This window comes from Myxine glutinosa, chromosome 9 (genome assembly GCF_964187855.1).
Source record: "Myxine glutinosa chromosome 9, kmMyxGlut1.1, whole genome shotgun sequence".
Lineage (NCBI taxonomy): Eukaryota > Metazoa > Chordata > Myxini > Myxiniformes > Myxinidae > Myxine > Myxine glutinosa.
The window spans coordinates 30,711,921-30,728,038 of NC_136269.1; the positions used below are offsets into that span (position 1 = coordinate 30,711,921).

General features: G+C 40.7%; 1 protein-coding gene across 2 annotated transcripts in view; it reads left to right on the forward strand.

Moving 5' to 3' along the window:
• Positions 1 to 16,118, forward strand: part of LOC137435500 (UPF0696 protein C11orf68 homolog) — a 53,677-nt gene that overhangs the window by 890 nt on the left and 36,669 nt on the right. The window contains exon 2 of one of the 2 annotated variants that reach the window (XM_078784228.1): positions 7,943 to 7,994. The exons of the other annotated variant lie outside the window; for it this stretch is intronic. The gene's annotated coding sequence lies outside the window, so the exon portion shown is untranslated. The remainder of the gene's footprint in view (positions 1 to 7,942; positions 7,995 to 16,118) is intronic. 2 annotated transcript variants of the gene reach the window in all.

The window sequence follows — 16,118 nt, forward strand, 5'->3', positions numbered from 1 at the left end:
CCGGTAGTCTCGCCCTCACCTATAAGTAAATCACAGAGAAAATAAATAAATAAATCACAGAGAAAATAAATAAAGGTTTGGTGGGGGCAAATGGGGCATTAATCAGGCATTTTGGGGGAGATAAATTCTGGTGCATTTGTGTGTAATTATAAAATGCAACAGCAATCTATATTATAATAGCCGTAGATGATTCTGTCTGTCTGTCTGTCTGTCTGTTGGGCGTCTGTCCGGGGTGTGGCTTACTCGGTTTGTAGAGTAGCTCCACTCATAGCTCCACCCATTCTGGGAGTGGCTTCATATAATTATAAACAAAAAATATCCACCATTTTATTAACTCGCATAGCTTTGAGGCCTGTTTTGTAGGCCCGTGGTGTCTTGCGCTCTCTCCCAGTTTTATTTCAAATCAAATTCGATATATCATTTCATTTTTCATAGTCGCTAACATAGTTTTAGACTCGGTTGAAAAAAAACGGGAAGAAAATCCAATGAAAGTTGCCGTTTATAGAACGAAATGAATTCTCAAACGCCTGTAACTTCAAGGCCATTGAGTCTCTCTCACGCCTTTATCTCCAATCTAACTCACCATATGATTTCATTTTTATCGATGGTTTTAGACTCGGTGTCAGCAATAATTGAGAACATTCCACACACGCGGGAAAATGCAGAGATATATTTTTAAAAATCTCGTCATGGTGTATCATACACCGCCCAACATGACACCGACGGCAACGTGTCGATACATATTAAAAATTCGATATATCATTTCATTTTTCACAGTCACTAACATAGTTTTCGACTCGGTTGAAAAAAAACGGGAAGAAAATCTGATGAAAGTTGCCGTTTATAGAACGAAATGAATTCTCAAAGGCCTGTAACTTCAAGGCCATTGAGTCTCTCTCACGCCTTTATCTCCAATCTAACTCACCATATGATTTCATTTTTATCGATGGTTTTGGACTCGGTGTCAGCAATAATTGAGAACATTCCACACACGTGGGAAAATGCAGAGATATATTTTTAAAAATCGTGTGATGGTGTATCATACACCGCCCAACATGACACCGACGGCAACGTGTCGATATATATTAAAAATTCGCTTTTGCTTTTCCGTTAAGATATATTACTTTTTCGTTTGATGACAGTCGTCACAAAAACGTCAACAATGATGCCGACATATATTTCTTCGTTTTTATTTCATTCAACATTATTAGCCGGAAGTAAAATATGTTTCAGGAAATTACCGAGAGATATTTCTTCGTTTTTTAAAATTAGTTATGTGCGCATACACTTTAAATAGGTTTATTTGAAATCTTTAATTTTCCACAATATAATTTACTTGCCATTTATCATTTGATGATTACGAGACAAATTCCTCTTGAGGATCGTGACAATTCATGCGCTGCGTGGAAACTTCTATTTCCAAAATGAATGAGACGCTCGATGAAGAACGCAGACTTGAACAGGATGCAGCAAGAAAACGAATGAGACGGGCGAACGAGTCCATCGACGAACATCAATGCAACCTTGCGGGGTCACCCGTGGGAATCCCACGGGCATGGACGTGTGTGACATTTCGACATATTGAGTTAGATGCTGCACATTCATTTTTACAAAATGGTTACTGGCAAGTCATCAGATCCAGAAATGGTGTAATGAACACAATTTATTTACGCGCAAGCAAGAAAGCAAGACGGGCCGATTTCCGATTCCGACGGGCGAGACGGGCCGATTTGGAGCAAGAAAAAGAACGAGACGGGAGAAAAACGAGAGAAACGAGACGGGGAAAGCCGATTGGAGAGGCGAGTGAGGAGCGATTGGAGAGGCGAGTGAGGAGCGATTGGAGAGGGGAGTGAGGAGTGATTGGAGGGGAGTGTGAGGCGCGATTGGAGAGGAGTGTGAGGCGCGATTGGAGAGGAGTGTGAGGGACGATTGGAGAGGAGTGTGAGGCGCGATTGGAGAGGTGTGTGAGGCACGATTGGAGAGGAGTGTGAGGCGCGATTGGAGAGGAGTGTGAGGCGCGATTGGAGAGGAGTGTGAGGCGCGATTGGAGAGGAGTGTGAGGCGCGATTGGAGAGGAGTGTGAGGCGCGATTGGAGAGGAGTGATTGGAGGGGAGTGTGAGGCGCGATTGGCGAGGAGGGTGAGGCGTGATTGGAGAGGAGTGTGAGGTGCGATTGGAGAGGAGTGTGAGGCGCGATTGGAGAGGAGTGTGAGGCGCGATTGGAGAGGCGTGTGAGGGATTGGAGAGGAGAGGAATGTGAGGGATTGGAGAGGAGAGGAGTGCTAGGTGGAGAGAGGTGAGTGTCATGTGGAGACAGGAGAGTGTCAGGTGGAGAGGAGTGAGGGGTCACATATTATGTGAAATAAATAAATTGTGTTCATCACACCATTTCTGGATCTGATGACTTGCCAGTAACCATTTTGTAAAAATGAATGTGCAGCATCTAACTCAATATGTCGAAATGTCACACACATCCATGCCCGTGGGATTCCCACGGGTGACCCCGCTAGCTCATAAATATTACTTAAACTATTAAAATGTAACAACTTTATGTAACAATCGTGAGGTTGTGTCGGTACCACAACTGTTTAAATATTCCGCATTCCATAACACGTTGTTTGGAGGAAAATGTAGCAACGAATTTACATCATTATGGAAGTTATTCCTCATTAATCTGACAAACAATTGTGAATGGAGGACTCCTTTGTACAAATAGTTTGGCAGGAGATATAGGTTCCCATGCACCCCACCTAAAACTAAATTCCCAAATGATTTTTTAGCACCCCGAGGACATCTACTTAAATAATTTTAATGTTGCCAGCGGGAAAAAATGTCCCACGGGGTCCTAATTAGCATATTTCCAAGATGGCTGCCATCCGCACCCATTAAAACGCTGTGTCATGTCAATAACTAATGAGCCCATTTTGATGATCTTGGTGTCTATAACATGGTTTTCTGAGGTGCTGAAGCTATTTCCGAGGTTCTTGATTATCATCCTTCTGATTTTGCCTTGTTTGTTGATCTGGCGATACCTCTGGATCTCGAGGTTTACCTGCCGTATCCACCTGTGGGAATTCTGGTGGGTAGTTCAGCTTCCACATCAGTCTCTGTGCCCCCATCTCCTGCGTTTCCATCTGTTGCTCTGTTATCCGCTGTCCCATATCAGGAACATTCTGACATCAATACTTCTTCAGGCGTCAAGGGTTTCTGTCATTACAAATTCCAAGAAAGCACTCCAAAGAAACGGTTGATAAGGAACGGCAGGCTTGGCAAGCGATAGTAAGCTGCTTGGTAATAGTACACACCCCAGGGCATGCTGTACACATATTTCAACAACAACAATAACAAGAAAGAGCAATCAGAGATTGAAAACTTTCGCTTCTGGTTTTCTCGATCGAGGTGGCGACTTTTGTTCTCTCTGGGCATCAAAAGTTGTTATTTTTCCATTCGTGTGTTTGTCAAATTTCCACTCGTTATTTTATCGTCTATGCGTTATTGTTTGTTTCTAGTTCGTTTTGGTTTGAATTTCCTGTAACTCGTAATTAATTAATCGTTTTCTGTTTGCTCCGTGTGCGCGGCCTTGCAACCTGAGGCTTCCCCCGTCGGTGTTTGTTAACTTAAGTTCCTTACTTCGCTGTATTGCTTGGTTCTTAGATTTTCCCTTCTCCCCCGAACTTCCCTGAACATCCACTCTTTGTCTAACGTTTTAATCCCCCCCCCCCCCCCCACCCCAAAAAACAAACAAAAAAACATTTATTTCCTTTTCTCCACGTGTGCTGTGTCTCATCGTGTGCTTCTGTCCACGTGCGCTGTCTCGCCCTGCCCCCATTATCTCCTTGACCTCCACCTTTTGCCCTGTTCACGTGACTCGTGGTTGTCCCTCTAGGTCTAGGCCCTCTCCCCGTCGGTATTTTGTGAATATAAGATGGTTTTTCACGGTTCTGTTTAAATATTATTTAAATATGTTTAAACTTTCCCCTGCAGTGTTTTATTCAGTGGTATGTCACAACACGCTGTTTTTCTTCCTATTTAAAAGGCTTTTTGTCCCCCGTCGCACCGCGGAGCGAAAGGTTTTGGTTTCCCCTCCGCCCGTGTGTCCGTCCGTGCATGCGTGCGAGCGAGCGTGCGTGCGTGCATAAGCGAAGGACGGCATTCGAATTTGGTGTGTGGGTGCAACCCACGTCAAAATCCAAGATGGCCGCCGCCATGTATGTCTGACACCATGTATGTCTGACGCCATGTATGTCTGAACCTTGTGAGAGGAATATCTTGAAAAATAAGCGAAGTACCAACTTCTAATCTGGTGTGTGGGTGTATCTAGGCATAAGGAAGAACCCTATTGAAAATTGGGTCACCACTTCAAAATCCAAGATGGCCGCCGCCATGTATGTCTGAACCTTGTGTGCTGAAAATCTTGAAAAATAAGCGAAGTACCAACTTGTAATCTGATGTGAGGGTGTATCTAGGCATAAGGAAGAACGCTATTGAAAATTGGGTCGCCACTTCAAAATCCAAGATGGCCACCACCATATATATGTCTGAACCTTGTGAGAGGAATATCTTGAAAAATAAGCCAAGTACCAACTTCTAATCTGGTGTTTGGGTGTACCTAGGCATAAGGAAGAACCCTATTGAAAATTGGGTCCCCACGTCAAAATCCAAGATGGCCCCGCCATGTATGTCTGAACCATGTGAGCTGAATTACTTGAAAAATAAGCAAAGTACCAACGTCTAATCTGGTGTGTGGGTGTATCTAGGCATAAGGAAGAACGCTATTGAAAATTGGGTCGCCACGTCAAAATCCAAGATGGCCGCCACCATATATATGTCTGAACCTTGTGAGCGAAATATCTTGAAAAATAAACGAACGACTAATGTCTAATCTGGTGTGTGGGTGTATCTACGCATAAGGAAGAACACTATTGAAAATTGGGTCGCCACGTCAAAATACAAGATGGCCGCCACCATATACGTATATGTCTGAACCTTGTGAGCAAAATATCTTGAAAAATAAACGAACTACTAACGTCTGATCTGGTGTGTGGGTGTATCTACGCATAAGGAAGAACGCTCTTGAAAATTGGGTCGCCACGTCAAAATCTAAGATGGGCGCCGCCATGTATGTCTGAACCTTGTGAGCGGAATATCTTGAAAAATAAGCGAAGTACCAACTTCTAATCTGGTGTGTGGGTGTATCTAGGCATAAGGAAGAAAGCTATTGAAAATTGGGTCCCCACATCAAAATCCGAGATGGCCGCCACCAGATATATGTCTGAACCTTGTGAGCGAAATATCTTGAAAAATAAACGAACTACTAACTTTTAATCTGGTGTGTGGGTGTACCTATGCATAAGGGAGAACGCTTTTGGAAATTGGGTCGCCACGTCAAAATCCAAGATGGCCGCCTTGCATCTGCCACTTTCTCCACTCGCATCACTTCACCGACAGGGGACCTAGGCGTAACGCTTGTTTAAATTTCCTCTTCAACTCATTCCACTTCAAAAAAAAAATCAATCTCTTACAATTCTTCCTCACTACATGCTCTAAACACACCTTCATTCCACCCCTCCTCTATCATTCTTAAACGGATCTCTAACTTGAAAATCACAATAAACCCAATTTGTTATAAATGTTCGTCTCTCATTAATCATCCACTTTCTAAACTCCCCCTCGGCCCTCACACCTCCCCTCCTAAACTCCCTCCTCCCCCCTCCCTTTCAATTCTCTCCCCTTGCTCCCTACCTCCCTCTCTCATCCTTCTTCTGACCCAACCCTCCCCTGTCCTGTCCTGCACCCGATGCCCTCCTCTCTCTTCATTAATGGTATGGACCTCAAACATCCGGGGCCTACGCTCAAACCTGATTGATCTCTTCATTCAGGTTGCTTCTGACATTTCAGACTTGATCTGCTTAACAGAAACTTTCCTCCTTCAAGATGTCTCTGATTCCTTAATATCTCTTCCTGGTTACTCCCTCCTCCGGAATGATAGACCTGAGCCTCGTCCTGGTGGTGGGGTTGCTATAATAATAATAATAATAATAATAATACATTTATTTTATATAGCGCTTTTCAAAAAGCCCAAAGAAGCACCAGACGGCTATCTTTATCAAAAACTCTCTTCGTCACTCTCCTTGCATTGCCCTCTCTCCAAATGTCTGCTGCTCTTCTTCTGCTCCAATCGGTTCTTCTGATCATGTGCTTGTTAAAGTGGACATCTCTTTGGCCATTCTCAGAGAGCCTCCTCAGCGTCGACGAGTCTGGCATTTCACTCAGGCTGACTGGCACGGTCTTCAGGCAGCCATCAATCATCTGGACTGGTCTCCCATCTCCACTGCCTCTGACATCAATTATTTCTGGGAATTCTTCCAAAGCAAACTGTTCTCTGTCATGCACAGATTTATCCCATCTCATCTTCAGTTGTCTTACCCTTCCTCCCATCCATGGTACACTGAATCTTGTCGTGAGGCAGTTGCTCTGAAACATCTTGCCTTTGCCTCTTGGAAGGCTAATCCAACTGAAGGAAATCTCAGTTCCTTCCACCAAGCTCTGAACAAGTGTGTGTCTACCCTCAGGAGTGCCAGGAAGCACTATCTCTCCACACTCCAGAATGAACTCTCAAACCTGTCTCCTTCCTCCAAATCCTGGTTGCGTCTGGTCAAATCCGTTTCTGGTGTTTGTTCCCCCTCCATCCCCTCCCTTACCTCAAATGGCGACACAGTTGACACCGCATGTGACAAAGCCGAATGCCTCAACTCTGTGTTTGCCTCAAAGTCTTGTGGCTCGAACCCATCTCTCTCTGTTCCCACCTTACCCAGTCAAACCCATCTGCTCCTGGACTCTGTGTCCTAGTAGTGTATATATGTTGCTTCTGGGACACTCATTTTCCCATTGACTTACATGTTAATTTTCCTCTAAACCTCATTGCCCATTAACACCTCTATTTCTCCCACCCTAATCTTTATGAACCTTTTGTCTATAGTACCTATCCTTAATGTTGTTCATTAGACCACTCAAACACTACAAATATTTGTTTTCCCTTATAGACCTATAATCCTTCTTCTACATATCATCTGGCAGATTATCTTTGACCCACTCAAACATCGACCCATTCACAAACTTTGTAATTCTTAAACCTCGAACCTTTTTTTAATTAATGAAAGAAATGACATGTTGCTTAACTTTACAAGAAATGACGCGTTGGGAATTTCTCATTGTCTTATTTCCTGTTTCCTCGAAATGTTAAAGCTGAGTTCTGTTCCCGAAAATACATTTTGGACATTATAAAAGTCGTGTTGCCGTGCTGTTTTTATCATTACAAACCGAAGAACATGAGCATCTAGTATCATCTCGACAGGATTGACTCCAAACTCAACTTTTTAGAGGTATGTGTATGTGTGTATGTGTGTATGTGTGTATGTGTGTGTGTGTATGTATGTGTGTATGTGTGTATGTATGTATGTGTGTATGTGTGTATGTGTGTATGTATGTGTGTGTATGTATGTATGTGTGTATGTGTGTATGTATGTATGTGTATGTATGTGTATGTGTGTATGTATGTATGTATGTGTGTGTGTATGTATGTGTGTATGTATGTATGTGTGTGTATGTATGTATGTGTGTATGTATGTGTATGTGTGTATGTGTGTGTATGTGTGTATGTATGTATGTATGTATGTGTGTGTGTGTGTATGTATGTATATATGTGTGTATGTGTGTATGTGTGTGTATGTGTGTATGTGTGTATGTGTGTATGTATGTATGGGTGTGTATGTGTGTATGTATGTGTATGTGTGTATGTGTGTATGTATGTATGTATGTATGTGTGTGTGTATGTATGTATGTGTGTGTGTATGTATGTGTATGTGTGTGGGGTACACCATTTAGAATGAGTACACCATAAATATATCATTCATATTTTTCTCTCCCCCCTTGTCTCAAACAGAAAGAAATACAAGACCTAAAGAAGACATCTGGAAAAATTACCTTTGAATTGAGTGAGGGAGAAATTGATGAATTGTGCTGTAGTGGGGCGGCTTAGCCCAAATATTCAAAAGAATTGTGCATTTTGTGATACAAGCACCAAATTTGGCACAAATGTACATTAATATGTTGCGAACATTTTCAGATATTGGGCCACTTGAAATTCTCTCTTTATGTCCGCCATATTGGATTTCAAAATGGCCGCCACTTGAAATCAACATTTGCTATTATCTCTGGACGTAATGCAGCTATTGACTTGATTCTGGTATCTAAATGTATGTTTTTGGGGGCAAGGAATCCAATGGTACCAATTTCAACTTAATATTATCTATCACAGTCTGTTATATAATTTTATTTGGAAATTATCTAGGCAAATATTGGATTCAACACAATACTTTGAAAAGAATGTCTTAGTTCTGTAAATATAAATAAAATAAAAAACTATACTAAATCACTAGTAACAACTCAGACAAGCTCATATATACTGGCAGTCTAAAATATAAATTCATATCCCATTAGGAAACAAAGTGACCCATTCATTTGTGTTTTTCATATGCATATTTTATGTAACATTACATTCATATTGTCAATAAATACCAAACATGCATAATCCCCTTTTCCTAGACCCTTTAAGCCATCTTTTGTGTTTCTAGAGTACAGAAATTTCTTGTATAGGCTTCCATCTGTCTTGTTTCCTTAACAATGCACTGTAGCATGTCTTTAACAATGTTTGCAAACATGACTCCACTACATGTCTTTAATCACAGCCCTGACCCAAATAAAAGAGTAGAGAGGCTGCATGTGTGTTGACCCACATCAACTGTGTTCTTTGTGTGTGGCTGTGTTTAAATCACCTTGTGACTCCACATAAATGAGTTAATTACATACAATCTGGGCTCAGCTAGACAACATTGTGTGGTCAGCAATGAAGACGAGAGTCTGAATTACATGTATGCAAAAGACCTTGTGAACCAGTGAAGCAAATACACGGGTAAGCATGAATTAAATCTAGGGCATGATATAATTTCCATGATGTTTACCTCTACACTCAATGGTGGAAGGAGGTAATGTTTTGATCCCAGCTTGTCTGTATGTCTGTTTGTCTGTTAGTCCACAAAATTCCAGACAAAGCTTGTAGTAGTGGTAGTTGTAGTGGTAGTGGTGATAACAGAAATTGTTATATAGAACTGAACTTATATTATTATTATATGCAGAAAATAACTTCATTTCTATATGCCCTGCAGTGGACAGGTTAATTGGTTTATGCACTGAAGGGGTCACCCTGGTGTGCACTGCTGTGTTCTGCCTCACTGAGTTGTTCAGGTATGATGTACTCAGCACAAGCTTACCTGATACACATGTGTGCTGGCTAAAACCACTTGTCTGGTGGGCACGACAGAGGCAGGTTGTCTAATAGCCAACCTGGTCTTACTTTTTTGGGGTTTATCTGAAATTCTTACTATAAGGCTTTAAATTAGAAATGTTTTATATAAAGTAGTATTTTGAGTGAAGTGTGTATTCCACACTGACAGTTTTGACATGTTCTGAATTTAACACGAAGGCTGTAATTAACAGAACGGGGTATGTCTGGAAAATGTACTGTCCAACCTAATAAGAGTTTAGACTGATTTATATTTAAATCTTGGCTGTGTAAATATTGTAAGAATTTATGAATTCAAATGTTTTGTAAATATTCAATAAATCTGGGAATATTTTTTAACTAAAGAATCTCATGTGATTTTATTTCTCTTCTTGCCTCCGGTATGGGTGAAAATTTAATTCCGGCATAATCTCACAAAACTAATTCCCTAAGTGTGCCAAGCTAAATGCTCTACGATATAGAGGAATTATCCTCCTCTCCATTAGTATGGTGGAGGAAACCCCTCTATTATATATATAACAAAATGTTAACATTATATCATTGTATCGTTGCAGATTCAGAAGACAGTTCCACCATGTCCAAGAGCTTCAGACGAGCTGATGTTGAGCGAACTTCACCATAAACATCACAGCACCTCACCACAACTGACTGGAAGTTATGCCTTATATGTCAAGAGGACAAGACGGAGACACTGACCAAACCTGACCAATCAAAGAGAAAAGACATTGGGAGTGGGTACAGTTCACTTGCAGAGAACTTGGTCAAATTCAGTGAACTTGGAGAGCTTCCAGGATCATTTCACCTGGAAAGACTCGATGATGGTCATGGCATTGAAGCTGCGATGGTTGCACACGGTGCAAAATATCATCAGACATGCAGGCTCCAGTACAACAACACCAAACTGCAGAGAGCACAAAAGAGAGCACTCAAGAAAGAATGTGAGAGCGATGAGGAACAAGCTGCATGCAAACGCACCAGGTTACATTCACGCTCATCGAGTACAGAGAAGAAGGTCCCAGAAAATTGTTTCTTCTGTGAACAACCTGCTGGGGCTGACAGTCTTTGGAAAGCTGCAACATTCCAAATGGACAAACGAGTGCGTGCCTGTGCAACCCTTCTTGGTGATACAGAACTGCTGGGCCGTCTCAGTGGTGGGGACATGATAGCGTTGGACGCCCAGTATCACCCACGGTGCTTGATAGGACTTTACAATCGCACAAGAAAGGCCCAGTCAACAGGATCACAGGACACAAAACAAGAGCGAGCAATGTCGGCAGTTGTCTTCGCTGAACTCGTCCTCTACATTGAAGAAACCAGACAAGATGAGGAGACGGCACCAGTATTCAGATTGGCTGACCTTGTCCAGCTCTATCAGTCCAGAATGGAACAGCTAGGAGTCCAGCTCGACATGAGAGTCCACTCCACACGACTGAAACAGAGACTGTTGGCTCAGTTTCCTGACATGCGGGCACACACCAAGGGGAGAGACATCCTGATGGCATTTGAAGAAGATGTCGGTGCTGCTCTTGCCAAAGCCTGCGAGCTGGACAGTGATAGTGATGCAGTCCATCTTGCCCATGCTGCACAGATTGTTCGCCGTCACATGTTTGGAGAAGCCAAGCCCTTCACAGGATTCCCTGAAGTATGTCAAGAAGAATCTGTGCCACCGTTGCTGCTTGCCCTAGTCAGTATGATCCTAGAGGGACCCGGCATCAAGGAACAGATGGCAGACACTAACCCTGCAGCAATTGCCACAGCTCAGATACTGAAGTTCAACAGCATCAAACACAAGCGAACACGTGGCACCACATCATCCACCAGTGTCAGGCACAGTGTTGCACAGGAGACCCCACTTCCAATATACATAGGGATGATGCTGCATGCTCATACACGCAAGAAGGAATTGGTCGACAGACTGTCACACCTTGGCCTGAGCATCTCCTATGATAGAGTGCTCCAGCTCTCAGCACAGATGGGCAACAGTGTCTGCCAACAGTTTCACAGAGAACGAGTGGTCTGCCCTCCGAAGATGCGTGGCAAAGTGTTTACAACTGCCGCTGTAGACAACATAGATCACAACCCCAGTGCAACAACATCAAAGGACTCCTTCCATGGTACCGCTATCTCCCTCATACAACATCCTTCTTACACTGGTGAAGGAGTGGATCGGAGTATCGTCATTGTTGGAGGATCTGGGGATGCACGGTCCAAGACAGTCGCCCCCTTGCCGCACTACTACACTGATGTACCCCCTGTCACTAGCAGCATCAAGAAGTCGCCTGTCCCAGCTGCTAAAGTGGCGTCATTGACCAGAGGAGACTTCAAACAGCAGACTGATGAAGAATACCAATGGCTAGGCAATGCAAAGCGAGTCCTGGAAGACAACACTGGTACAGTGGACAATGACAACACATCTTGGGCTGCATTTGTGCAGCTCATCCCTCCAACGAAGGCAGCTCTGGAGGAACATGTCAAGAGGGCAGTGTATCAAGGTGGACATGTGTGGGGTCAGATACTGCTGCCAGCACCAGAGCTTCCTCCACCAACCAACTGGGGTTGGTCAAGGACTGGAGAAGGACAGTACACACCTTACTGGACCAGGCTAACTGAGGCAGCTCACAGCTGCATTGAGCTGGTTTCTTGCAAGTGCAAGAAAGGGTGTGTGAGGCGCTGCAAGTGCAAAAAGGCTGCCCTTCAGTGCACAGCCCTCTGTGTGTGTGAAGGGGACTGCACATGACGATGAGTCAACAACATACATGTACTTGTGGCAATGCTGAACTTGTTAACATGACACTGTTTATGTACACGTATCTTCAGTACCGGTATATACCTAGCCTCAGATACCAGTACACCTAGCCTCAAATACTAGACCATGTAGCATGTCAGTATTATACCTAAGACATTTACAGAACTAAGACATTCTTTTCAAAGTATTGTGTTGAATCCAATATTTGCCTAGATAATTTCCAAATAAAATTATATAACAGACTGTGATAGATAATATTAAGTTGAAATTGGTACCATTGGATTCCTTGCCCCCAAAAACATACATTTAGATACCAGAATCAAGTCAATAGATGCATTACGTCCAGAGATAATAGCAAATGTAGATTTCAAGTGGTGGCCATTTTGAAATCCAATATGGCGGACATAAAGAGAGAATTTCAAGTGGCCCAATATCTGAAAATGTTCGCAACATATTAATGTACATTTGTGCCAAATTTGGTGCTTGTATCACAAAATGCACAACAGGTTTGCTATGCTGCTACACTACTGGGAAGAAGTTGAATGTGTAATACCTCAAGGAAAATGTTTTAATAATATGAAGATTTTAATGTTTTCACTATTATTTATATATATTTGTTTTGTTTACAATTATTTAATTATTAATTACAAAAAGAGAATAAAGGAGGAGGGAATGGGGAGGTGCACCCCTGCCAAAGACCCTTCACCCCCCTCATCCCACCCCTCCCCTCCCCTTGTGTGTGGGGAAGGTGGGGGTGGGATGAGGGGGGTGAAGGGTCAAGGGTGGGGGTGCACGGAGGGTGGGGGATGATGGGTGTGGTCTGTGTGGGCGGGGTCTGTGTGGGCGGGGTCTGTGTGGGCGTGGCTTATGATTTTTTATTTATTTTATTTTATTTTATTTTATTGCCACTAATTAAATTAGCTAATCTGGGTGGGGTGAATAGAAATGTTGTTTAATGAATTATTAGCTTTGTTTTTTGTAATTCTTGTGAATAAAATGCCCCTAATATTTCTTCCCCATTCATATCATTTAATTTGTACATTTAATTTGTAAGTCCAAGGAACTGTATCCATTACATCAATGATTTTAAATAATTCACGAGTCCATTTTTGTGTATAACCTTTTTCAAAATGGCTTTTCCATTTGTATATTCTTACCATATCACCAACTTTGAACTTGGGCTTTCTCAAATTAATCTGCTTTTCATATTCTAATTTTGTAAATGTTTCTGATGGTTTTGATTTTGTTGATGAATGAACTGTATTATTGTAATTATCAACAATATTCTGGATTAAATACACCCATTGTTGAGAACCGAGTTGTGTGAATTTTTAATATAATTTTTCTTTTAAAGTACGATTAAAACGCTCAACAACAACTGCCTTTCCTTCATTAAAGGTGCTGTATAATTTAATATCCTCCCCCTTAAGAAATTTCATAAATATTTTGTTATAGAACTCTGTTCCCTCTTCAGTCCATAACTTCTTTGGTTTTCTATGACTTTTATTAAATATTTGTTGGAAGGCTGAGATTAAAGTATCACCCTTTTTATTTTTTAAGGGAACAACCCAAGCAAATCTACTCCTCAAATCAATAACGGTTAAAGCATACCTGTATCCCTTATCATTATTTAGTTCGATTAAATCAGCAGACCATATGTGGACAGTGTCTTTGGAATAAACCTTCCTTCTTTTAAACTTGGTGATTATAGGTTTGTGTAATTCATTAGCCAAAAGCTCCTCAGTCTTGATGACATCATTAGAGCCTAATAGTTTTTTGAGGGTGAATAACCAAGACCAACTTTCAATTTAGCATTTATCAAATTTCTCACAATAAACCTATCAACTTTCTCTCAACGTTGGATTTTGTATCAAAGACAAATTATACAACATTTCTCTGTCGGCTTTATGTTTTTCAGTCAACGTAGTGGTTTTCCCATAAGCAATATCATGCTTCATACACACTTCGTCAACCCTATTTGTAGGTTTAGACCAAGGTTTAGGATTGTCAGCCTCATCTAATCTTTTATCCAGGTTTGTTCCTGGACCACAGAAAGAATACCCTGGAAGGTGTAATTCCCCTGGAATTCCAGTTGTTGTAAATTTACTTCCTGAGAGAAACTTTTGTATGTCTCCTCCACTTTTAGGAGAGATGAATTGGCACTTTTTAGAGCCACACACTTGACATATTCCTTTTTGATAAACTCTATTATTTTTAGCTTTAACATAAGAGATATTTTTAGATTTAGTTTTCTTTTTACATTTGAGACAATAACTCATATTTATTTATCAGAAAAATTCCGACAGAGTATCAAAACCTTTTTGGTTTTTAACATATACATTTCAATCTTTATTTTTAAAACATAAAGAATCCTAAGGAATGCCTTCACTCTCTCCTCCATTTATTTACAAATAAAACTAACTAAAGTCAATAACACCAACATCATCAACCACATAATCTTTTCCTTCTTCTTCTTCTTTATCCACACTTTCTCGTTTAAATCTCCTCCCTGAAAGTGAAGACATTGACGTCGTTATTCTTGAAAATAATATTTTCATTAGACTTCTCATTTCTTTATTTTCCTCCTCAGTGCGTTGAGTTTGATTTATTTGCTGTAATACCTTCAATCTTTTATTAATCTCACTGATTTCCATCTTTTTATATTTTTCCTCCCTCTCCTTTTTCTCCCTCTCCTCCTTCTCCTTTTTCTCCCTCTCTTCCTTCTCTCTTTTCTCCCTTTCCTCCCTCTCCTTTTTCTCCCTCTCCTCCTTCTCCTTTTTCTCCCTCTCCTCCCTCTCCTTTTTCTCCCTTTCCTCCTTCTCCTTTTTCTCCCTTTCCTCCTTCTTCTTTTTCTCCCTTTCCTCCTTCTCCTCCTTCTCTCTTTCCTCCTTCTCTTCTTCAACTCCTTCCTCATCCCTTGCTACCCTTGAGCTTGAGCCCCAAAGAATATTATACATATACTCATCTGGATTTTGAGATATTCTTGTATCTATAATTATTTTTCTCATAATAGGATACCAATAAGATTTGTTGACGATTTCTAAAATAGTTTTATATTTCATAACTTTGAGAAGTTCATTTTTATTTAATATTTTAAACAAGTCTCTATTTGTGGGTTTAACAATATCAGTATAAGGCCAGTTTTTAATGACAAAATTCCCATGTATATGCTCCAAATCATAAGGTATGTAATACCGAGCACCCTTTTCTTGTAGGTATCCCTGAATACAAAAATTATAATTCTCTTGTAGTCTTCTTCCTGCCATTTATGTATCAGAAATATATGTGAGATTAATATTATGACAGGTAATACCACCCCATCTTCCCACTACCAAATCGGTTTGTATTCCTCGGCTTTCTATCCTTATCTCATGACCTTCCTTCTTTGTCATGCTAACCATCGCTATACTATCATATATTTTTCTTTTCTTAAAACCATGTATTTGTTGTTTATTAATTGTACTTCCACATAAATCCTTATCCTCACCAAGTGGATAATATTCTTCTTTACGAGACTGATTTAAATCATGTAGGTCTTCTATGTTTATTGAAAAAGACCAATTATACCCTAAATCAGGCATATCATACCCCCATTTATTAATTCGCATATTAACTATATGTCCTTTATAAAATTCAATTGTAAGCAGGTAGTTAAATTCAATGAGGAAAGGTGTATGGTCAGTATTGTGGTGTTGTGGTTGTAACTTTTACTTGTTTAACAAAACATGCTGTTTTCTTTAAATATATATATTGTGATAAATCACTCAATCTAATTAAGTCATTTGCATCAGTAGGGTTTGGATAATTGATTAGTTTATAAGTATTCTTCATATTAATATTTTTACTTACACTATATTTTTGTCGTTCAGCCTGTGCCTTTCTATAATAATTTGATAAATCAATATCCTGAGAAGATTTTCCAAAGATAGAACCATCTTTTCCAACATAAGTCATTTATATTAGATTTAAAATGATATCATAAAAATTTTCATTATTGTTGAGTTGAAATAA